The sequence below is a fragment of the Salvelinus sp. IW2-2015 genome, unplaced genomic scaffold (genome assembly GCF_002910315.2).
Source record: "Salvelinus sp. IW2-2015 unplaced genomic scaffold, ASM291031v2 Un_scaffold3364, whole genome shotgun sequence".
In the NCBI taxonomy this organism is placed as follows: domain Eukaryota; kingdom Metazoa; phylum Chordata; class Actinopteri; order Salmoniformes; family Salmonidae; genus Salvelinus; species Salvelinus sp. IW2-2015.
In genome coordinates this window covers 65,362-90,654 of record NW_019944647.1, presented here as the reverse complement: position 1 = coordinate 90,654, position 25,293 = coordinate 65,362, and the positions used below count along the sequence as shown (strand labels likewise).

General features: G+C 44.2%; 1 pseudogene; it reads right to left on the bottom strand.

Annotated features, from left to right (window-relative positions):
* Window positions 1-16,323: 16,323 nt before the first annotated feature.
* Window positions 16,324-25,293, bottom strand: part of LOC112075742 (hepatitis A virus cellular receptor 1-like) — an 11,610-nt pseudogene continuing 2,640 nt past the window's right edge.

Genomic DNA, 25,293 nt, shown 5'->3' with positions numbered 1-25,293 from the left:
AATAAAACATTAGGAAGAGTGAAATACAAGGATTAAAAGAGGGAGAGATAGTTATTTTTCACAAAGTAAGAGAGGGACGGAAAAGGGGAGGGAGGAGAGAGACTTTCCTCTGAGTTCATAAGGGCTTTTAGCATTCAGTTTATGCCCTGAATCAGCATTTCTCACTTCCCAAAACACAAAACATTATTTTTTTAATAGTTGCCTTATCTTAACCCCCCATACACACACACACAACCTCCTCCCTCGCAATGTGAACCAATCATTCAGTGAGAGATTGGCTCTGTTTCCTATTTTGCCCCCGTTAGGGTTACTGACTAAATTCTCACCCCTCATTTTGGGTTAGAACAAATATTTCAGCTCACGACTCCTTGTGTTGCATGCCGCTAAAAACAGTCCCTCCATCCAGCTGAGCCAACGATAGAAAACAATGGAACCACATTCAATCAACCGTACGCTGCACCCCTCTCTTCCTCCCCCTCTGCATATTTTCAGGTCCAAGGTGAATCATTCATAGAGGGTACTCTCCAAATGTTGTCACTGCGCTGCGAGAGAGGATTCAGAGAACTGTTCAATTCTAAAAGGTCGCAGCTAGTTCTACCTAGTTCTGATTGGCTGGAGGGTTACCTGCTTCCCTGGAGTCAGGCAGCATGTTTGCCCAGCGCCTTGTTATGTCAATGTAGAGGATATCCACAGACGCCATGGAGAGGTTACTGATGCTCAGCTTACAGTTCTACAATCAACCAATCAATCATGAATCAAGTAATAAATCAATCAATCATATGTATTATAAAGCCTTTTTTATTTAAGTACTTGGTAGTATAGTACTGTAGTACCTGATGAAGGTTCTTGAAGCTGGTGGGCACCAGGCGCATGTTACCTTTGACCCCCAGGAACCGCAATCGGCTCCTTGGTCCGCAGGTAGCTGAACTGCTTGGTGTACTTAGGGAACACCTGCTTCAGACACACAGAGAGCAGGATACCCCGTTCTCCCAGCCCCCTCTCTGGTGACCCCCCTCCATCAACATCTCTTCCTGCTGCTGCTCTGGGGGTGAGAGGGAGAGAGAAGTTATTAACAGGAAGTGATCTATGAGTGAATAGGAGCGGTATCCATCCTGTCTGTGTGTGACCCTGATGCCCAGGCTGCTGGGCTGAATAATGGCTGGCCCTAATGGACATAGGAGCATAAGGCCAGGCTAACGAGTCAGCTGATATACTACTGGAGAGGAGGAGGAGGTGGTAGATGAGGGAGCAGAAGGAAGAGGATGAGGATGGAGGAAGAGCGTGAGGAGGAGGTTGTGGTGGTAGATGAGGGAGCAGAAGGAAGAGGATGAGGATGGAGGAAGAGCGTGGAGGAGGAGGTTGTGGTGGTAGATGAGGAGCAGAAGGAAGAGGATGAGGATGGAGGAAGAGCGTGGAGGAGGAGGTTGTGGTGGTAGATGAGGGAGCAGAAGGAAGAGGATGAGGATGGAGGAAGAGCGTGGAGGAGGAGGTTGGTGGTAGATGAGGGAGCAGAAGGAAGAGGATGAGGATGGAGGAAGAGCGTGGAGGAGGAGGTTGTGGTGGTAGATGAGGGAGCAGGAGGAAGTGAATAAGGATGGAGAAGAGCGTGGAGGAGGAGGTTGTGGTGGTAGATGAGGGAGCAGGAGGAAGTGAATGAGGATGGAGGAAGAGCGTGGAGGAGGTGTCACGAATCCCGCTTCCTGAGTCTGTTTTTGCCTGTGTTCTGTCCTGGAGGTTGTTTCCGGTGTCCTGGAACGCACCCTGTCTGGTTGCCGGGCGACGTAGCTAGTTGGGAGATCTCTGATTACCTGCACCTGTATCCCATCAGCTATCTGCACACCTGGTCCTGATCATCACTCTCCACTTCATTTAGCCAAACAACTACCTCTTTACCTACTGTATTTATTTATTTATTTTGCTCCTTTGCACCCCATTATTTCTATCTCTACTTTACACTTTCTTCCACTGCAAACCAACCATTCCAGTGTTTTTTTTAACTTGCTATATTGTATTTACTTCGCCACCATGGCCTTTTTTTTATTTTTATTATTTATTATATATATTTTTAATATATTTTGTTTGCTTCACCTCCCCTATCTCACCTCACTTGCTCACATTGTATATAGACTTATTTTTCACTGTATATTGACTGTATGTTTGTTTTACTCCATGTGTAACTATGTGTTGTTGTATGTGTCGAACTGCTTTGCTTATCTTGCCAGGTCGCAATTGTAAATGAGAACGTGTTCTCAATTTGCCTACCTGGTTAAATAAAGGTGAAATAAATAAATAAATAAATAAATAGCTCGGACCTGACATCCATTCCCTGCCGGATCGTTAGCCATGAACAGTATGTTGTGCCAGCGTATCAGCCTCCAGTTTGATAGAGTTTGTTTTGTTGTTTTGTACGTCTTGCTTGCCTTGAACTTACCTCCGTTTGTTCTGTCTACAGTTATTCACCCGGATCACTTACCCCATTCCTGCCTGGTCATCGGTGGCTTCCGCTACTCCCTTGGATCTACCTATTCACTCTCATCAACTCACCGCCGCTGCCCGCTACGCCACCTGGATCTTTCTACCTCTACATTTACACTTGTAATAAATACTCACCTTCTCCTACTCTCCTTGTCCTGGTCTGCTTCTGGGTTCTATTTTGGAAAGACGTGCAGGAGGAGGTTGTGGTGGTAGATGAGGGAGCAGGAGGAAGTGAATAGATTGAGGAAGAGCGTGGAGGAGGAGGTTGTGGTGGTAGATGAGGGAGCAGGAGGAAGGGAATGAGGATGGAGGAAGAGCGTGGAGGAGGTGGTGGTGGTAGATGAGGGAGCAGGAGGAAGGGAATGAGGATGGAGAAGAGCGTGGAGAGGTGGTGTGGTAGATGGGGGAGCAGGAGGAAGGGAATGAGGATGGAGGAAGAGCGTGGAGGAGGTGGTGGTGGTAGATGGGGGAGCAGGAGGAAGGGAATGAGGATGGAGGAAGAGCGTGGAGGAGGTGTGGTGGTAGATGGGGGAGCAGGAGAAGGGAATGAGGATGGAGGAAGAGCGTGGAGGAGGTGGTGGTGGTAGATGGGGGAGCACGTTCTACTGCGCTCCTCTACACTTCTACAGGTCAACTGAGAGATAAGATCTCCCATCTATACAAACATGTGCTGTGGACCATCACTAGAGCAGATAACACACTCATCTACGCTCATGCACACACAGTCACAACACACACGGCGCAAATATCGCCTAAAGGTCAGCAACCAGATAGACTACAAACAAGACAGAAACCACATGGTGGAGAGAGGAAGATGTTAAGCTCTCCTCTCTGTTCTCTCAGGGCTGTAGCCAGACGTCTGGGCCCATGTTAGGAGACCCAGGGAGAGGAGCAGAGAGAGAAGAGAGGAAGGAGAAGAGAAGAGAGTAAATGGAAACAAGATAACATTCTTATGGTTCAAGGAGAAACCAAGGCAGAGGGAGGGAGGGAGAGGAAGATGGGGAGGAGAGAGGAAAGCAGGGAAGAGAGAGGGGAAGCAGGGGAGGAGAGGGAAGGCAGGGGAGGAGAGTGGGAAAGCAGGGGAGGAGAGTGGGAAGCAGGGGAAGAGTGGGAAGCAGGGAGGAGAGTGGGAAGCAGGGGAGGGAGAGAGAGTGGGAAGCAGGGGAGGAAGGGGGGAGGAGGGAGAGTGGGAAGCAGGGGAGGAAGTGGGAAGCAGGGGAGGAGAGAGTGGAGAGGAGAGGGAGGAGAGAGGAGGAGAGTGGGAAGCAAGGAGGAGAGTGGGAAGCAGGGGGAGAAGTAGGAAGTGGGAAGCAGGGGAGGAGAGTGGGAAGCAGGGGAGGAGAGTGGGAAGCAAGGGAGGGAGAGTGGGAAGGAGGAGGGGTGGTGGGGCAGGGAGGAGAAGTGGAAGCAGGGGAGAGATGGGAAGCAGGGGAGGAGAGTGGGAAGCAGGGAGGAGAGTGGGAAGCAGGGAGGAGAGAAGGAGTTCATCCTTCTAGAGGTGCTCTCATTTACCCAAAGAGAGAGAGCAGAAAGAGATAGAGAGTTAGCAGAGAGAGAGAGCAGAGAGAAAACAGAGAAAGAGAAGAGAAAACAGACAGAGAACAGAGAGAGAAAAGTGAGAGAACAGACAGAAAGAGAGAGCAGAGAGAGAACAGAGCAAGAGAGCAGAGAGCGAGAGAGAGAACAGAGTGAGAAAGCAGAGTGAGTAGGCAGGGAGAGAACAGAGATAGAGAGATAGAGAGCAGAGAGAGAGAGAGACACCACAGAGTCCCAGGACAGCAACACTATTACACCCAACCAAATCAAAAACAAAAAGATGATTACATGACACATTGGAAAGAATTAACAAAAAAACAGAGCAAACTGGAATAATATTTGGCCATAAACAGAGAGTACACAGTGGCAGAACCAAACTTAAGGAAAGCTTTGACTATGTACAGACTCAGTGACCATACAGTGGCTTGCGAAAGAATTCACACCCCTTGGCATTTTTCCTATTTTGTTGTCTTACAACCTGGAATTAAAATAGATTTTTTGATTTCATTTGATTTACACAACATGCCTACCACTTTGAAGATGCAAAATATATTTTCATTGTGAAACAAACAAGAAATAAGACAAAATAACAGAAATCTTGAGCGTGTATAACTATTCACCTCCCCCAAAGTCAATACTTTGTAGAGCCAACTTTTGCAGTAATTACAGCTGCAAGTCTCTTGGGGTATGTCTCTATAGCTACTGGGATTTTTTCCCCATTATTCAAGGCAAAACTGCTCCAGCTCTTTCAAGTTGGATGGGTTCTGCTGGTGTACAGCAATCTTTAAGTCATACCACAGATTCTCAATTGAATTGAGGTCTGGGCTTTGACTAGGCCATTTCAAGAGATTTAAATGTTTCCCATTAAACCACTTAAGTGTTGCTTTAGCAGTATGCTTAGGGTCATTGTCCTGCTGGAAGGTGAACCTCCGTCCCAGTCTCAAATCTCTGGAAGACTGAAACAGGTTTCCCTCAAGAATTTCCCTGTATTTAGCGCCATCAATCATTACTTCAATTCTGACCAGTTTCCCAGTCCTTGGTAATCTCGGGGTGATGACAGGTGTTGGGTTGGCGCCAAAAATAGTGTTTTCCTTGATGGCCAAAAGCTACATTTTAGTCTCATCTGACCAGATTGAGTGTTTGCTTGTTTTTTTCTTCAAGCAATGGCTTTTTTTCTGGCCACTCTTCCGTAAAGCCCAGCTCTGTGGAGTGTACGGCCCTTGGACAGATACTCCAATCTCCGCTGTGGAGCTTTGCAGCTCCTTCAGGGTCATCTTTGGTCTCTTTGTTGCCTCTCTGATTAATGCCCTTCTTGCCTGGTCTGTTAGTTTTGGTGGGCGGCCCTCTCTTGGCACGTTTGTTGTGGTGCCATATTCTTTCCATTTTTTAATAATGGATTTAATGGTGCTCCGTGGGATGTTTAAAGTTTTGGATATTTCTTTATAACCCAACCCTGATCTGTACTTCTCCACAACTTTTGGAGAGCTCCTTTGTCTTCATGGTGCCGCTGGCTTGGTGGTGCCCCTTTAGTGGTGTTGCAGACTCTGGGGCCTTTCAGAACAAGTGTATATATACTGAGATAATGTGACAGATCATGTGACACTTAGCTTGCACACAGGTGGACTTTATTTAACTAATTATGTCACTTCTGAAGGTAATTGGTTGCACCAGATCTTATTTAGGGGCTTCATAGTAAAGGGGGTGAATACATATGCACGCACCACTTTTCTGTTATAATCTTTTTTTTTTTTTTTAACATGTTACTTTTTTCATTTCACTGTAGCCTTTCTATTGAGAAAGGCCGCCATAGGATGACCTGGCTCTGAAGAGAAGACAGGCTATGTGCACACTGCCCACAAAATGAGGTGGAAATTGAGCTGCACTTCCTAACCTCCTGCCAAATGTATGACCATATTAGACAAGCATATTTCCCTCAGATTACACAGATCCACAGAGAATTCGAAAACAAACCCAATTTTGATAAACTCCCAAATCTACTGGGTAAAATACTACAGTGTGCCATCACAGCAGCAAGTGTGGCAATATGTAACCTATTGCCACAAGAAAAGGGCAACCAGTGAAGAACAAACACCATTGTAAATACAACCCAAATTTATGTTTATTTACTTTCCCTTTTGTACTTTAAAAATGTGCACATCGTTTTAACACTGTATATAGACATAATATTACATTTAAAATGTCTTTATTCTTTTGGAACTGTTGGTGTATTGTTTACTGTACATTTTTATTGTATATTTCACCTTTGTTTATTATCTATTTCACTTTCTTTGGCAATGTTAACATATGTTTCCCATGCCAATAAAGCCCTTAAATTGAATTGAATTGAGAGAGCAGAGAGAGACCAGAGAGAGAGCAGGGGTCTCAGAGCTGTCTAGCACCATTGTCCCACTGTGGCGACTTATTATGAGAATGCACGCACGGCCAGATGCAGACGTGCAAGCACACACAGAGACAGGCACACACACACACACACACACGAGGACAAATGAGGTACAGTTGATGTCGGTAGTTTACATACACCTTAGCCAAATACATTTCAACTCAGTTTTTCACAATTGCTGACATTTAATACTGGTAGAAATTCCATGTCTTAGGTCAGGTAGGATCACCACTTTCTTTTAAGAATGTAAAATGTCAGAATAATAGTTGAGAGAATGATTTATTTCAGCTTTTATTTCGTTCATCACATTCCCAGTGTTTCAGAAGTTTACATACACTCAATTAGTATTTGGTAGCATTGCCTTTAAATTGTTTAACTTGGGTCAAACGTTTCAGATAGCCTTCCACAAGCTTCCCACAATAAGTTGGGTGAATTTTGGCTCATTCCTCCTGACAGAGCTGGTGTAACTGAGTCAGGTTTGTAGGCATCCTTGCTCGCACACGCTTTTTAAGTTCTGCCCACACATTTTCTATAGGATTGAGGTCAGGGCTTTGTGATGGCCACTCCAATACCTTGACTTTGTTGTCCTTAAAACTTCTTCTTAATAGGGGGCGCTGAGAAAATCGTGCCCAAATTAAATGGCCTCGTACTCTGTTCTAGATCATACAATATGCATATTATTATTACTATTGGATAGAAAACACTCTGAAGTTTCTAAAACTGTTTGAGTTATATCTGTGAGTAAAACAGAACTCATTTGGCAGCAAACTTCCAAACAGGAAGTGAAAATTCTGAAAATGGGGCTCTGTGTCAGGGCCTGCCTATTCAACTGGCTTATATTTATGGATCTGTATGCACTTCATACGCCTTCCACTAGATGTCACCAGGCAGTAGAATGTTGAATGGGGTGTCTAGCTTGATGTGAGACCGAATGAGAGCTTTGAAGTGACAGGTCCGCTCTATTGGCAGTATTCAACTGCGCACCAGGGAACCCCACATTGTCTTCTGAAATGCGTTAGGTATACACGACGAAATGCTCCGGCTCGGATTTTATGATACATATGAGAAAAACATCATAAAGTTGGATTTTCAACCGAGTTTGACCAGTTTATTCGACGTTTATTGGGACTTTTGGAATTTTTCGTTCCATGCGCTAAGAGTTCTTGGACATGTGCGCTCCACATGGCTAGCCAAAGTTGCTAATTCGACAAAAGAAATGGACATTCTAAAACAAAAACAACGATTTATTCTGGAACTAGCACTCCTTGCACTACATTCTGATGGAAGATCATCAAAGGTAAGAGAATATTTATGATGTTATTTCGTATTTTTGTGGTTATTGTTGGCTCCAACAAGGCAGAGAATTGTTGGGCGCTGTCTCACAATATTGCATGCTGTACATTGTACTAAAGTTATTTTTTTAATCTAACACAGCGGTTGCATTAGAACCAGTGTATCTTTCATTTGCTGTACAACATGTATTTTTTAGTTAAAGTTTATGATGAGTTTTTTGGTTAGATTACGTGACTGTCCGGACAATTTCTTCGGACAATTTGGTGCATTATGGCTACGTATTCACAATGTAAAACCACGATTTGTACCTCTAAATATGCACATTTTCGAAACAAAACATAAATGTATTGTAAACATGATGGTATAAGACTGTCATCTGATGAAGTTGTTCAAAGGTTAGTGATTAATTTTATCTCTATTTGTGGGTTTTGTGAAAGCTATGTTGGCGGTGAATAAATGGCGTTGTGTGTTTGGCTATTGTGTGAGCTAATATAAATATATATTGTGTTTTCGCTGTAAAACATTTTAAAAATCGGAAATGATGCTGGATTCACAAGATGTTTATCTTTCATTTGCTGTATTGGACTTGTGATTTCATGAAATTATATTATTATATGATATCCCTGTGGCGCTAGGCTAAGCTATGCTAGTCATTTTTTTGATGAGGAGGATCCCGGATCCGGGAGGGAGAAGCGGTAGATTAAGCCATTTTTGCCACAACTTTGGAAGTATGCTTGGGGTCATTGTCCATTTGGAAGACCCATTTGCGACCAAGCTTTAACATCCTGACTGATGTCTTGAGATGTTGCTTCATAATTGTCCTACCTCATGATGCCATCTATTTTTGTGAAGTGCACCAGTCCCTCCTGCAGCAAAGCAAGCTGCCCACCCCGTGCTTCACGGTTGGGATGGTGTTCTTCGGCTTGCAAGCATCCCCCTTTCCCTCCAAACATAATGATGGTCATTATGGCCAAACAGTTCTCTATTTTTGTTTCATCAGACCAGAGGACATTTCTCCAAAAGGTATGATCTTTGTCCCCATGTGCAGTTGCAAACCACAGTCTGGCTTTTTTATGGCTGTTTTGGAGCAGTGGCCTTTTCTTGCTGAGCGGCCTTTCAGGTTAGGTCGATATGGACTCGTTTTACTGTGGATATAGATACTTTTGTACCTGCTTTCCTCCAGCATTTCACAAGGTCCTTCGCTGTTGTTCTGGGATTGATTTGCACTTTTTGCACCAAAGTACATTCATCTCTAGGAGACAGGACGCGTCTCCTTCTGAGCGGTATGACGGCTTCGTGGTCCCATGGTGTTTTATACTTGCGTACTATTGTTTGTACAGATGAACCTGGTACCTTCAGGCTTTTGGAAATTGCTCCAAGGATGAACCAGACTTGTGGGAGGTCTACACATTTCTTTTCTGAGGTCTTGGCTGATTCTTTTTGATTTTCCCATGATTTCAAGCAAAGTGTGACTGAGTTTGAAGGTAGGCCTTGAAATAACATCCACAGGTACACCTCACTTGACTCAAATGATGTCAATTAGCCTATCAGAAGCTTCTAAAGTCATGACATAATTTTCTGGAATTTTCCAAGCTGTTTAAAGGCCACAGTCAACATTAGTATATTGTAAACTCTGACCCACTGGAATTGTGATACAGTGAATTATAAGTGAAATAATCTGTCTGTAAACAATTGTTTGGAAATTACTTGTGTCATGCACAAAGTAGATGTCCTAACCGACTTGCCAAAACTATAGTTTGTGAACAAGATTTGTGAGATGGTTGAGTGGGTGGAGTGGTTGATTTTAATGACTCCAACCTAAGTGTATGTAAAACTTTCCGACTTCGACTGTAGCTCTCTCAGCAGTTGGTTTAACTTTGCTGTAGGCTGTATCTTTATTTCTATCCTATATAATGGCTGAATTGCTGAGGTAGGCTTGTAAACATTAAACTCAAAGCCAATCTGGAAAACCAGTCACAAACACAAATGACAACAGAACAGAGCAGAGTAGAGCACGATTTCACAAACAAAACACTATTTTCTGAGGTGCCATTTAAGCTTAAAAAGCAATCTCAAGCCTCTCTCCTCTCTCCTTCTTCTCTCTCTCCCTGCATATAAACCTCACCTCATCTTGACAGGATATTGAATTCTAACAGCAGCAAAGTGTAAAAAACTGGCAATTGTTTAAAACAAAAAGAACAAATTGCTGTTCTCCTCCTTCAGTGAAGTGGACAAAATCACTCACCTGTATTCCTCAGAGGGGTGGAACCAGAACTCACACTAATACAAGACCTGTGTTTACAACTTGAAGAAGGAAGTTAAGAAAGACAGAGAGGTAGGTTTTGTTCAGTGCTAGCTCTGCAAGGGTAATTAGGAGTTTGGGCTGCCCTGGTTTAAGACCTAAGAGGGTTTAATGCATCCTCACACATGCTGAGAAGAGAGGACACTCAAACTCTCAAACTCAACAAAACACACACACACACACACACACACACACACACACCACACACACACCACACACACACACACACACACACACACACACACACACACACACACACACACCACACCACACACACACACACACACACACACACACACACACACACCACACACACACCACACACACACACACACACAACACACAACACACACACACACACACAACACACACACACACCACCCCTCCCTCATGGCTCTGTGGGTCCATCTGAGCCATTCTAACCACACACCCCTCCTCAGGCTCTGTGGCTACCCTATCTGGCCATTCATAACACACACCCCCCCTCAGGCTCTGTGGGCTACCCTATCTGAGCCATTTCATAACCACACACCCCTCCCTCAGGCTCTGTGGGCTACCCTATCTGAGCCATTCATAACCACACACCCCTCCCTCAGGCTCTGTGGGCTACCCTATCTGAGCCATTCATAACCACACACCCCTCCCTCAGGCTCTTGTGGCTACCCATCTGACCCATTCATAACCACACACCCCTCCTCAGGCTCTGTGGGTACCTATCTGAGCCATTCATAACCACAACACCCCTCCCTCGGCTCTGTGGGACTACCTCTTCTGAGCCATTCATAACCACACACCCTCCCTCAGCTCTGTGGGCTACCCTATCTGAGCCATTCATAACCACACACCCCTCCCTCAGGGCTCTGTGGGCTACCCATCTGAGGCCATTTCATAACGCAACACCCCCCTCCCTCAGCTCTTTTGGCCTACCCTATCTGAGCCATTCATAACCACACACCCCTCCCTCAGGCTCTTTGGCCTACCCTATCTGAGCCATTCATAACCACACACCCCTCCCTCAGGCTCTGTGGCATACCCTATCTGAGCCATTCATAACCACACACCCCTCCCTCAGGCTCTTTGGCCTACCCTATCTGAGCCATTCATAACTACTCAGATAGCGCTGGCTGTGGAGAGGACTCAGTAGTGTTGAGCAGAGCTGTAGATTGGAGAATGATTAGTGTTTAGCTCTGAATGGCCTGCTGCTGTTCAGGAGAACAGATAGCACTTGACATTGGGAGAAGGAGGGAGAGGGGGGAGAGAGAGGGGGGGAAGGGTAGAAGAAGAAAGGTAGAGAAGGGGACAGAGAGAGAGAGAGAGAGAGAGAGAGAGAAAGATAGGGGAAAGAGTGAGAGGGGGACAGACAAGACACCTCATTCCTATGTTCCCACAGACTAACTCAGATTAACTGTCATGTTTTAATGTCAGACTCAGTTTGAACCCTTTCTGTTTCAAGACAGTTCTCTAGGAATATCTTTCTATTTGAACTTTACACGTTCCATACTTTGATGAATGACAGAAGGCAGAGACAGTAGAGAAAAACATATATTATGTCCCTGTGAGCTTACGAATGCTGCAGAAAACAACATGACCAATTCGCCCTCTACAACCTCTCTCATACACAAATCCTTTATCCACGCAACATCACACTCAACAGCCCACTGCTGTACCAACAGGCTCGTTTGGGCTTTATTTTCTAGAGGCTCTACAAAACAACTCAATCTGACACGGGCAGAACCGCACCAAATAAATACCAAACAATGACTTTTTGAGTAGTGACCTATTCCATCTCTCTCCACATGCACTAGTGATCTCCACTTTGGAGCTGTGAGGTTAGCATTTAAATGTGGGTCATCTTTGAGAGAAATTAAAATATATTCCTTGCCAAAAGAAAAAGTGTTGTCTGACTTTATTTCTACAAATTGGAGAGTAGATTGACCCTGGATGATTATGTGAGGGTGGTGATAAGAGGATTATAACAGGGTGATAACAGGATGATAACAGGGTGGTAACTGAGTGGAAACAGGGTGATAACAGGATGAAAACAGGGTGATAACAGGCTGGTATCAGGGTGGTAACTGGGTGATAACAGGATGATGATAACATGGTAATAACAGGATGATAACAGGGTGCTGATAAGAGGGTGATAACAGGATGATAACAGGGTTACAATATGGGGATGATAACAGGATGGTAACAGGGCGATAAGAGGCTGATAACAGGGTGATAACAGTGTGATAACAGGTTGATTATAAGATGGTGATAAACAGGTTTTGATGATAACAGGGTGATGATAACAGAGTGATAACATGGTAATGATAACTGGGTGATGATAACACAGTGATAACAGGATCATAACAGGGTGATAACAAGGTGATAAAAGGATGATAACAGGGTGACAGCAGGATGATAAAAGGGTGGAGGTGAGAGAAAGAGTGCACAAGAAGATGAGAGAGAGAGATGTCTGTCCATTGGCAGGGATGACCAATAAAACCTCAGAGAGCTTAGCAACTGCTAATCAGTGAGTGAATGTCTTAGTTCCCAAACTTAGAGGAACAACCTCATTCCCACAATCCATCCATCTAATATCCTGTCACCCACCCCATCTCTCGCTTCATCCTCTCCTCTAACCTTGCTGTGGTGGTAGCAGAGTGGCCACAGAAAGCTTTAAAGCTGCAATTAGCAGTAGCAACAATAACCAAGTCTTCTTCCCACTCCTGTTTTGGTAAAAAGATAAAAGGATGGGTCTGGAGAAATGTAACCACTCCTAAATGCATAGACATAGCTATGGATGTAAGGACTGACCATCCATGATATCAAAATTGTAGTTTTAACCATGTTTTGATGCTATATAGTTTGTTTACATTTACTTTATTGACAAACATTGGAGTAAAACAAGTTTATATTTTGGGTTATTATGGGTACAACAGTTGAACTAAACTCATGGGGCATTTCTAAGTTATATTCTTCAATAATCAATGCGGACATACAGTACCAGTCAAAAGTTTGGACAAGGCACACCTGTTAATTGAAATTCCAGGTGACTACCTCATGAAGCTAGTTGAGAGAATGCCAAAAGTGTGCAAAGCTGTCATCAAGGCAAAGGATGGCTACTTTGAAGAATCTAAAATATAAGATATATTTTGATTGGTTTAACGCTGTTTTGATTACTACATGATTCCATATCTAATCAAAATCAAATCAAATTTGATTGGTCACTTGCACGTGTTTAGCAGATATTATTGTGGGTGTAGTGAAATGCTTGTGCTTCTAGTTCCAACAGTGCAGCAATATCTAACAATTTCACAACAACTCGCCCTGAGGTGCGTGCCCTTAGCCCAGTACCACCAGTGCCTACACCACGCACCAGGCTTCCRGTGCGTCTTCAGAGCCCTGTTCCTCCTCCACGCACTCTTCCTATGGTGCGTGTCTCCAGCCCAGTGCCTCCAGTTCCGGCACCACGCACTAAGCCACCTGTGCGTCTCCAGAGTCCTGTACACACTGTTCCTTCTCCCCGCACTCGCCCTGAGGTGCGTGCCCTTAGCCCGGTACCACCAGTGCCGGTACCACGCACCAGGCCTATAGTGCGCTTTGAGAGGTCAGTGTGCCCTGTCCCTGCTCCCCGCACTAGCCTGGAAGTGCGTGTCTCCAGTCCGGTGCCTCCAGTTCCGGCACCACGCACCAGGCCTACAGTGCGCCTTATCCGGCCAGAGCCATCCAACCAGACAGGATCTGCCAGAGCCGCCAGACAGACAGGATCTTGCCGAAGCCGCCACGTAGCAAGCTAGGGACTTCCAGAGCCGTTAGTGAGCATGAAGCAGCCAGAGCCGTCAGCGAGCCATGAGCAGCCAGAGCCGTCAGCGAGCCATGAGCGTCTAGAGCCGTCAGCCTGGCATGAGCGTCCAGAGCCGTCAGCCTGCCATGAGCGTCCAGAGCCGTCAGCCTGCCATGAGCGTCCAGAAGCCGTCAGCCTGCCATGAGCTTCCAGAGCCGTCAGCCTGCCAGAGCGTCCAGAGCCATCAGCCTGCCATGAGCGTCCAGAAGCCGTCCAGCCTGCCCATGAGCGTACCGGAGCCCGTCATTCATCCCAGAACTGCCTCTCAGTCCAGAGCTGTCTCTCTGTCCGGAGCTGCCCTTCAGTCCGGAGTTGCCCCTCTATCCTGAGCTACCTCTGCTATCCTGAGCTACCTCTCTATCCTGAGCTAATCCCTCTGTCTGAGCTACCTCTCTGTCCTGAGCTAACCTTGTCCCGGAGCTGTCCTTTTCTTGGTGTTTGCCCTTAAATTAGGTGGGGGAAATAAGAGGGTGGTCATTCTAAGGGGGAGACGTAAGCTGGGATTGAACTATGGGTGGGGTGGGGACCTCGCCCAGAAGCCTGAGCCACCACCGTGGTCAGATGCCCACCCAGACCCTCCCTAGACTTTTGTGGTGCGTTCGGAGTACGCACCTTGAGGGGGGTATTCACGTTCCTGACCTGTTTTCTGTTAGTTTTGTATGTGTTAGTTGGTCAGGACGTGAGTTTGGGTGGGCAGTCTATGTTTTCTGTTTCTATGTTGGTGAATGGGTACCTAATATGGTTCTCAATTAGAGGCAGGTGGTTTTCATCTCCTCTGATTGAGAATCATATTAAGGTAGGTAGTTTCACAGTGTTTGTTTGTGGGTGGTTGTCTCTTGTGTCTGTGTCTATGTTGCACCATACGGGACTGTTTCGTTCGTTCGTCGTTTTGTGTAGTCATTTTCCTGTTCGTTCGTTCTGCGTTACATGTAAGTCCTTACGTTCAGGTTTGTCTACTCCGTTTGTTGTTTTGTTTAGTTTTAAGTGAAGTTCGTGTTTTTCGTCTTTACTTTAATAAATAATATGTCAAATCACAAGTCTGCATTTTGGTTTGATCCCTGCTCCTCCTCTTCGTATGAAGAGGAGGAGGAACGCCGTTACAATAACATTCTGGAGTATATGCTAATTGCCATCATACAAACTGAGGCAGCAGACTTTGTGAAAATTAATATTTGTGTCATTCTCAAAACTTTTGGTCATGACTGTAGACTAAGATGCAGTAAAATAGTGTAGAATACAGTATATACATATGAGATGAGTAATGCAAGATATGTAAACATTATTAAAGTGACATTATTAAAGTGACTAGTGTTTCATTTATTAAAGTGGCCAATAATTAAAGTCTGTGTATATAGGCAGCATCCTCACTGTGCTAATGATGGCTATTTAACAGTCTGATGGCCTTGAGATAGAAGTTGTTTTTCAGTCTCTCGGTTCCTGCTTTGATGCACCTGTACTGACCTCGCCTTCTGGATGATAGCGAGGTGAACAGGCAGTGGCTCGGGTGGTTGTTGTCCTTGATGATCTTTTTGGCCTTCCTGTGACATTGGGTGCTGTAGGTGTCCTGGAGGCCAGGTAGTTTGCCCCCGGTGATGCGTTGTGCAGATCACACCACCCTCTGGAGAGCCTTACGGTTGTGGGCGGTGCAGTTGCCGTACCAGGCGGTGATACAGCCAGACAGGATGCTCTCAATTGTGCATCTGTAAAAGTTTGTGAGGGTTTTAGGTGACAAGCCAAATTTCTTCAGCCTCCTAAGGTTGAAGAGGTACTGATGCGCCTTCTTCACCACACTGTCTGTGTGGGTGGACCATTTCAGTTTGTCAGTGATGTGTACGCCGAGGAACTTAAAACCTTCCACCTTCTCCACACTGCTGTCCCGTCGACATGGATAGGGGGGTGCTCCCTCTGCTGTTTCCTGAAGTCCATGATCATCTCATCTCCATATGTGTTATTTCATAGTTTTGATGTCTTCACTATTATTCTACAATGTAGAAAATAGTAAAAATAAAGAAAACCCCTTGAATGAGTCGGTGTGTCCCAACCTTTTACTGGTACTTTATATCATTAATTTCATTAATTTATAACAAAATGAATGGATATAGCAACTGCTGATTGCCCCTTTAAACCTACTGTCACACTGAAGAAGGGCTTAACCAGCAGTTAGCGTTTAAAAAATACTGCCTGCCAAGCCAAGTGGAACTAGCCAAAGAGCTAAAACAATCTATATTCCACTTTCTGCTTTCTCACAGCAACTTAGTGAATCATCTCCCTCCAGCAACCAACCTGAATACAGAGGAGTAAGTAGCATTGATCAACGATAAACAATTTGGTTGTTGTTTACTAAAGCGTGCAGCTGACTGATTCTCTTCTTGCCAACACTGAAGCCTTCACTGAGTGGGGAAAGAGATTCAGGAGGAGAGAAGTCATTGAATCCTGATCAGAAGATTTTTCCTGTACTGCTGCTGCTGGAGCTGCCACATTCCATTAAAGTTGAATCGGAGTGATGAGGATAGGAGTGTTGGGGATAGGAGTGTTGGGGATAGGAGTGATGGGGATAGGAGTGTTGGGGATAGGAGTGTTGGGGATAGGAGTGATGAGGATAGGAGTGTTGGGGATAGGAGTGATGAGGATAGGAGTGTTGGGGATAGGAGTGTTGGGGATAGGAGTGTTGGGGATAGGAGTGTTGAGGATAGGAGTGTTGGGGATAGGAGTGTTGAGGATAGGAGTGTTGGGGATAGGAGTGTTGGGGATAGGAGTGTTGAGGATAGGAGTGTTGAGGATAGGAGTGTTGAGGATAGGAGTGTTGAGGATAGGAATGATGAGGATGATGAGGATAGCATGATGAGGATTAGGAGAAGATGATAGGATAGGACTGATGAGGATAGCAGTGATGAGGATAGAGAGTGGTTGAGGATGATGGGCGATGAGGATAGGAGTGATGAGGATAGGACTGATGAGGATAGGACTGATGAGGATACAGTGATGAGGATAGCAGTGATGAGGATAGGAGTGATGAGGATAGGAATGATGAGGATAGGAGTGTTGAGGACAGTAGTGATGAGGACAGGAGTGTGAGGATAGGAGTGATGAGGATAGAGTGTGGAGGATAGCAGTGATGAGGATAGCAGTGATGTAGCAGTGATGAGGATAGGAGTGATGAGGATAGACAGTGTTGAGGATAGCAGTGATGAGGATAGCAGTGATGAGGATAGGAGTGTTGGGGATAGGAGTGTTGAGATAAGCAGTGTTGAGGACAGTAGTGATGAGGACAGGAGTGATGAGGATAGGAGTGTTGAGATAGGAGTGTTGGGATAGGAGTGTTGGGGATAGGATAGTGTGAGGATAGGGAATGATGAGGATAGCAGAAATGAGGATAGGAGTGATGAGGATAGGAGTGTGGGGATAGGAGTGGTGGGGATAGGAGTGTGGGGATAGGAGTGTTGGGGATAGGAGTGTTGGATAGGAGTGTGAGGATAGGTGTGTGGATAGGAGTGTTGGGGATAGGAGTGTTGGGGATAGGAGTGTTGGGGATAGGAGTGTTGAGGATAGGAGTGTTGAGGATAGGAATGATGAGGATAGCAGAAATGAGGATAGGAGTGATGAGGATAGGAGTGTTGGGGATAGGAGTGTTGGGGATAAGGAGTGTTTGGGATAGGAGTGTTGAGGGTAGGAGTGTTGGAGATAGGATGATGGAGGATAGCAGAAATGAGGATAGGAGTGATGAGGATAGGAGTGTTGAGGATAGGAATGATGAGGGTAGCAGTGATGAGGATAGGAGTGATGAGGATGGGACTGGTGAGGATAGCAGTGATGAGGATAGGAGTGTTGAGGATATGAGCTGATGAGGATAGGACTGATGAGGATAGCAGTGATGAGGATAGGAGTGATGAGGATAGGAATGATGAGGATAGCAGTGTTGAGGACAGTAGTGATGAGGACAGGAGTGTTGAGGATAGGAGTGATGAGGATAGGAGTGTGGAGGATAGCAGTGATGAGGATAGCAGTGATGTAGCAGTGATGAGGATAGGAGTGATGAGAATAGCAGTGTTGAGGATAGCAGTGATGAGGATAGCAGTGATGAGGATAGGAGTGTTGAGGATAGGAGTGATGAGGAAAGCAGTGTTGAGGACAGTAGTGATGAGGACAGGAGTGATGAGGATAGGAGTGTTGAGGATAGGAGTGTTGAGGATAGGAGTGATGATGCAGGATAGTGTGAATGAGTCACTCAAGGCATCTAGGTTTGGCTTGATGAAAGATAGCCTTCCTGTCACGCCCTGACCTTAGAGATCCTTATTATTCTCTATGTTTGGTTAGGTCAGGGTGTGACTCGGGTGGGAAAGTCTATGTTTTCTATTTCTTTGTTTTTGGCCGAGTGTGGTTCCCAATCAGAGGCAGCTGTCTATCGTTGTCTCTGATTGGGGATCATATACAAGTTGTCATTTTCCTTTTGGGTTTGGTGGGATCTTGTTTTCTGTTTAGTGTCTGTGCCTGACAGAACTGTTCGTTTTCGTTTTTTGTCTTTGTTATTTTGTTTTGGTGTCATCAATAAAAAGACGATGTACGCCTACCACGCTGCGTCTTGGTCCACTCTTCATTCTACAAACGAGAGCCGTTACACTTCCTTACTATGTATCTTCTGCCAGTTGGCTCAACCTCACCTTTTCCAGGCGCTTTACTTAAAGATACAAGGCTCCTGTCTCCCAGCTCCACAAAGATGGTACTTCTGACCATCAGCGTGCAGTTAGTTTCCCTTTCTCCATAAATATGGAAGCAGAGTGAATGACATCTGAATCTTTAATAGGATCCATCAGCCCCGTAATGTCACAACAAGAACACTATAGAAGATCCAATCAGAACCACCAGAGCAAAGACACAGGAAATGCTACAAATGCTCCTCGAAATTAGGGGAATGACCAGAACATTTTTTTCACGTTCAGTTTGTGAAGGGGGCATTAGACTCAGATAAATCTTCCTGTGGGTTGAGATGAGAGGAGGAATGTGTGTGTGAGGTAATGTCCGTGTTCCATTCTCCACCCCACACACACACACACACACACACACACACACAGATGAATCACCCCCGCCGACGGCACAGGACACGCGACACACACCGTAGCTTCCCGCGACATACACCTCAGCTCAGCGTAGCTCAGTAGAACACTTTAGCTCAGCGTAACAGTCTGTGCTGAAGGATTAATGGTGTAGGTGAGAGTACTGCATGTCTGAGTGTGTCAGTGATACCATCAAACTTATCTATTCTACCTCTCTGTGTCTGTGGGTCATGCAGTCATTATTCCTCCTAGCTGTCTCTCTCTCACTCCCTTCTGTCAAACCTCACCACCGTCTTTCCTTCTCTCTCTTCTCATTTTCTATATTGCCTCTATATTTTGTTTGCAACTGTCCCTTTATTCCGCTCTCCTTCCATCTCGGACACAGACATCCTTATTCATAAGAGACTTAGATCTGTGTCTACTCTACCTCAATAACTACCTGCTACCTTTCTACATCCTATCCTACTACCTCCTACCTATCTACATTCACAGTGTCACCAGCAAAGCACCCCCCAGGTGTTATTTCATAGTTTGGATATCTTCACTATTATTCTACAATGTAGAAAATAGTAAAAAATTAAGAAAAACCCTGGAATGAGTAGGTGTGTCCAAACTTTTGACTGGTACTGTACCTGTACCATATGCTGATGCGTGAACAATGTCTTAGTTCCCCAAACGACGGTGGAACAGTTTGTTTTCCCTGAGTTAAAAGAGTTCCTGATCAGGGTTTTAAACGCATTCTGGAACAGTAACTGTGGCTAATGAGAGGTAGGATGAGAGTGCAGTTGTTTCTCATTAATACCCAGCCAGAACAAGGAAGATGAAAACATCAGAAGTGGAGCCATTCCAGTCCCAGTAAAACTAGGGCAAACTGCAGAGATGTTAGAGTTGTTATGGCTTTGCTGCTAACATTGTTATTGCCTGTTCTGTTGCGAGCCCCTGGGAGAGTAGAGAAGCAGAGAGTTGTGAGCTGTAGAGAGACCAGTACAAGCAACTATGGGTGGATGGAAGTAAGATCTAGGCTCGTATTCACAAAGCGTCTCAGAGATCAGTTTTGCCTTTTAGATCATAATGAATAATATTATTAATTAGTGCTGCTGATCCAGTTTCTGCTGTTCTGCCTGCAGCTATGGAACCCTGACCTGTTCACCGGACGTTCTATCTTGTTCTGGACACGCTGTTTCGACCCCCCCCATGTTCGGCTATGAAAAGCCAACTGACATTTACTCCTGAGGTGTTGACCTCTTGCACCCTCTACAACCACTGTGATTTTTATTTCGACCCTGCTGGTCATCTATGAAATTTGAACATTTTGAAGAACAATCGGGCCTTAATGGCCATGTACTTATATTCTCCACCCGGCACAGCCAGAAGAGGACTGGCCACCCCTCAGAGCCTAGTTCCTCTCTAGGTTTCTTCCTAAGTTCCTGCCTTTCTAGGGAGTTTTTCCTAGCCACCATGCTTCTACATCTGCATTGCTTGCTGTTTGGGGTTTTAGGCTGGGTTTCTGTACAGCACGTTGTGACATCTGCTGATGTAAAAAGGGCTTTATGAATACCTACTCTGAGACGCTTTGCGGATACAGGCCCTGGCCTCAGAACCACCTTCAGGGTGGGTTTGACACAGAGATGTGACCTCCCATGTTGCATTAGTTTGCTTATTTGTTCCCTTGATGGTTCCAGAATCAAAACGTCTCGCGTCCATTTTTACGCTTCATTTATTTAAATGATGCAGATCATTACTGGAAATCAGACGTGTTTGGCTACTGTGGAGGATAGGGACAGGAAAGGAGGGGTGAGGAGGGGGAGGAAGGGGGGGAGAGCTTGTCAGCGAGGCTAGTTTAGTGTTTATCAGATGAAGCCATTATCAGAGAGTTTTGGGCTGGCTGTTGCCATAGCTGCCGGCTGTTGACATAACCATTGTTTCTTAATGATGGGTTTTTGTTCAATAGGTATAGAGTTGATCAACATACACACAGTAACTCATAAAGAAGAAGATATGATTAATGTCTTCTCATTTTGTCGCTGTATCACTTGGCACTGCACTGATTGTGTTTTTTAGCTAAATCTAATCTAATGGCTAAATGAATAAGCATTAGCGCTAGCTAGCTGAGGATAATTAGTTATAATTTCCCCCTACAGGCAATCATCAGACTAAGTCACACTGTGTCTGCACAGCTAACAAACATCTTCACGCAATTCTCTGCCTGGCCAGCTGACAAAAAAACACAAAACTTTTAGCTCCTGAATGATGGTAAGCAGGGGGAGTGTGTGTTCAAACAATCAGTTGTTGTGTCACTTTCTACTACTGATACACTGTAGACTGATACACTGCAGACTGATACACTGCAGACTGATGCACTGCAGACTGATGCACTGCAGACTGATGCACTGCAGACTGATGCACTGCAGACTGATACACTGCAGACTGATGCACTGCAGACTGATGCACTGCAGACTGATGCACTGCAGACTGATACACTGCAGACTGATACACTGCAGACTGATACACTGCAATGCAGACTACTGATACTTTTTGGACTTAAAAAAAACTCAATACACATGTAATTTGATCTAGCCTAGCCATCAGTGAATCTGAAGAAAACAAACAGGTGGGCAAATAAAGGCAAACACGATGACAGTAGAATCCCAATGCCAACCGCTTGCCAACTAAATCAAGCCCCTAAAAGGCCACAAAACAGCTGAATCCACAGCTGTCCCTGTAGCAGTAACGCATGAGCACATATACAGATATAGGATCTTAATTTGAGGAAAATAATCCTGCAGCAACAGGAAATGATCATTATTATGTGGATTATAATGAATGGACATTTTTATAGGTGTTGATACATTTTTTGTTATGGCAAATCAAGTATGACATTTCATAATGACAAAAAGTTTTATAAAGTTTAAAACTCAAATACAATACAAGTTTGCATTTCCTGCTCTGCAGGAACATTCTCAGCAGAAAAACAGAGATCAAATTAAGATCCTACATCTGTAGGCTACAATCTCTATGGCAGTAGCTATGACACTTAGTTCAGCCTTAACGGGGAACCAATGATACACAGTAGAGGAAAAGGCTCTGGAAATCCCTCAAACGGTTGAATGGCATAGACAGGAAAGTACAAAATAGTCCCATTATTCTGTCCATTTTCAGTTATGGTAACATAAGAGAGAGTTTAGTGATGATCTGGTGCTTCTGTCCCCAACCAAGAAGGGCTTACAGCAGCACCTACATCTTCTGCACAGAATCTGTCAGACTGTCACGATCGTCGTATGGTGAAAGAGAGGAGGACCAAGGCGCAGCGTGATAGCAATACATCTTCTTTATTTGAAGACGAAGACAAAACGAAACGAACACTTTACACACTAAACAAAACAACAAACCGACGACCGTGGAGCTATACAAACAATAAGTGCAGACACAAGCAACTTACACATAGACATAGACAATCACCCACAAACTACCTAATGACTATGGCTGCCTAAATATGGCTCCCAATCAGAGACAACGATAGACAGCTGTCTCTAATTGAGAACCAATCTAGGCAACCATAGACATACATACACCTAGACTAAACACTGCCCCATAAACATACAAAAAACCCTAGACAATACAAAACACATACATCCCCCATGTCACACCCTGGCCTAACTAAAATAATAAAGAAAACAAAGATAACTAAGGCCAGGGCGTGACACAGACCTGTGCCCTGACAGTAAATCTCAGTAAGACAAAAATAAATACAAATTCCTTCTAGACACTGTTGCCCTAGAGCAAACAAAAAACTATACATACCTCAGCCTAAACATCAGCGCCACAGGTAACTTCCACAAAGCTGTGAATGATCTGAGAAACAAGGCAAGAAGGGCCTTCTATGTCATCAAAAGGAACATAAAATTTGACATACCAATTAGGATCTGGCTTAAAATACTTGAATAATTTATAGAACCCATTGCCCTTTATGGTTGTGAAGTCTGGGGTCCGCTCACCATCCAAGAATTCACAAAATGGGACAAAAACCAGATTAAGAATCTGCATGCAGAATTTAACAAAAATATCCTCTGTGCACAACGTAAAACACCAAATAATGCATGCAGAGCAGATTTAGGCCGATATCCGCTAATTATCAAAATCCAGAAAAGAGCCATTCAATTCTACAACCACCTAAAAAGAAGCGATTCCCAAACCTTCCATATCAAAGCCATCACCTATCACTCTGTACCTCCTGGACTCTGACCTGGTTTTGATATTTTGCCTGTCAACGACCATTCTCTTGCCTACCCTTTGGATTATAATAAATATCAGAGACTGAAAACATCTGCCTCCCGTGTCTGCATCTGGGTCTCGCCTTGTGCCCTTATAGCCGTAGGCAGACATGGCTCTCAAGAGAAGACAGGCTATGTGCACACTGCCCACAAAATGAGGTGTGAACTGAGCTGCACTTCCTAACCTCCTGCCAAATGTATGACCATATTAGAGACACATATTTCCCTCAGATTACACAGATCCACAAAGAATTCGAAAACAAACCCAATTTTGATAAACTCCCAAATCTACTGGGTGAAATACCACAGTGTGCAATCACAGCAGCAAGATGTGTGACCTGTTGCAACAAGAAAAGGGCAACCAGTGAAGAACAAATTCCATTGTAAATACAATCCATATTTATGTTTATTTATTTTCCCTTTTTTACTTTAACTATTTGCACATCATTACAACACTGTATATAGACATAATATGACATTTGAAATGTTGTTTACTTCACTTTTGTTAATTATCTACTTCACTTGCTTTGGCAATGTTAACATATGTTTCCCATGCCAATAATGCCCTTAAATGTAATTTAATTGAAAGAGAGAGAGAGAGACTGTGATGAAAGTTGTTAATTCTGATAATCCAGGGAAAGAAAGGAGAGAGAGAGAGAGAGAGAGGAGAGAGAGAGAGAGAGAGAGAGAGAGAGAAGAGAGAGAAGAGAGAGTGTATGTGGTCACCGCACAACAGGGCGGTGTAGAAACAGAGATGCAGTTTCTCCTTTACTGTGATAAATATTCCTCACCAAGAGATTCATTATTCACAGAAATGACTACATTTTATTCCACATTTTAACTTATTAAACCCAGAGGATACACAAAAAATACTCACAGGTGAAGGAACAATGGCTTCCTCTTGCAGCTAAATATGTATTTGCCCCCATAGCCTGAGGACATTGAAATAATAACATCTGCATAGTAAACAGTAACTTAGTTATAATTAGAATAATTGTTATTACTATTATTATTGTGTGATTATCATTCCAAATAGCAGTGGTATGGGTAGTAGGGGTGATGGTAGTGATAGAGCAGTTAGTGATGGTTGGTAGGTAGTAGTAATAATGATGGTAGTGATAGCATTTAGTGATGGTGGTGGTAGTAGTAATAATGATGGTAGTGATAGCAGTTTAGTGATGGTAGTAGTAGTAGTAATAATAATGATGGTAGTGATAGCATTTAGTGATGGTGGTGTAGTAGTAGTTAAGATGATGGAGTGATAGCAGTTTAGTTGATGGTAGTGGTGTAGTAGTAGTAATGATGGTAGTGATAGCAATTTAGTGATGGTGTGGTAGTAGTAGTAATGATGGTAGTGATAGCAGTTTAGTGATGGTGGTGTGGTGGTAGTAATAATGATGATGGTAGTGATAGCAGTTTAGTGATGTGTGGTAGTAGTAATAATGATGTAGTGATAACAGCTAAGTGATGGTGTGTGGTGTAGTAATGATGATGGTAGTGATAGCAGTTTAGTGGATGGTGATGGTTGTGGTGGTAGTAATGATGATGGGTAGTGTGATAGCAGTTGAGTGATGGTGGTGGTGGTAGTAGTAGTAATGATGGTAGTGATAGCAGTTTAGTGATGGTGGTGGTAGTAGTAGTAGTAATGATGATGGTAGATAGCAGTTTAGTGATGGTGGTAGTAGTAATGATGATGGTTAGTGATAGCAGTTTAGTGATGGTGGTAGTAGTAATGATGGTGGTAGTGATAGCAGTTTAGTGATGGTTGTAGTAGTAGATATGTGATGGTAGTGATGGCAGTTTAGTGATGGTGGTAGTAGTAGTAGTAATGATGATGTTGATAGCGTTTAGGATTTGTAGTAGAATTCAGCCCCTTAGGATTTAGTGATGGTATGATAAGTACTTTATAGTAATAATGAATGTGCCTTAGCTTGCGATAGCAGAGTTCCTCTAGAATATGGTGGTGGGTTAACTCTGGGTCTTCGGTCTTTCCATAGTAGTAAGTGATGATGTGTGGGCAGCTGATAGCCAGTTTAATGGTCGGCTTGTGGTGAGAGTGCCAGGTAGTTTTGTACAGAGAATTCGATATTAGTGCTTGATGGCTTATCATAGGACACGTTTTATGTGACACT